Here is a 493-nt window from a genome sequence, read left to right on the forward strand (position 1 = left end):
TGGAGAGATGGGTAAAGAGTTACAATAAACTTGCATATTTGAAGTCTGAGCTTTTCTATATCTATGAACTGTCACTTGTAGTACCAAATTTCTAACTTAACTCATTACATAGAGGTTTGAATGGGGGTCTCTAGGGGGGTCTATGCCTGACAATGAAATTTTAAAAGACTATATCTGTTTTTGAATGGCATTATTATAAAATAAATTTTACGTTCCTAGACATGCTAATGAGCCATATATTTGGCATCATAATTAGCTTAAATATTAGGCAAAACATTCAAGTATTGTTCACTTCATATTTTTTTTGGAAAAAAACGTAAGCAAAATGTGTTGTTTTTACGCAAAAACGATGCCCACAAAATACATTTTGTAATGCTCTAAAACGCTGAAAATGGCATTTTAAGGCTCTGAAATTCAAAATTTCAGGATAATGCCTCAGACTCCCCAGGTGCGGAGCGGCTCGACTTTTTATGACTGATGTTTGAAAAAATCC

This window comes from Xenia sp. Carnegie-2017, unplaced genomic scaffold (assembly GCF_021976095.1).
Source record: "Xenia sp. Carnegie-2017 unplaced genomic scaffold, XeniaSp_v1 HiC_scaffold_23, whole genome shotgun sequence".
NCBI classification, from domain to species: Eukaryota; Metazoa; Cnidaria; class Anthozoa; order Malacalcyonacea; family Xeniidae; genus Xenia; species Xenia sp. Carnegie-2017.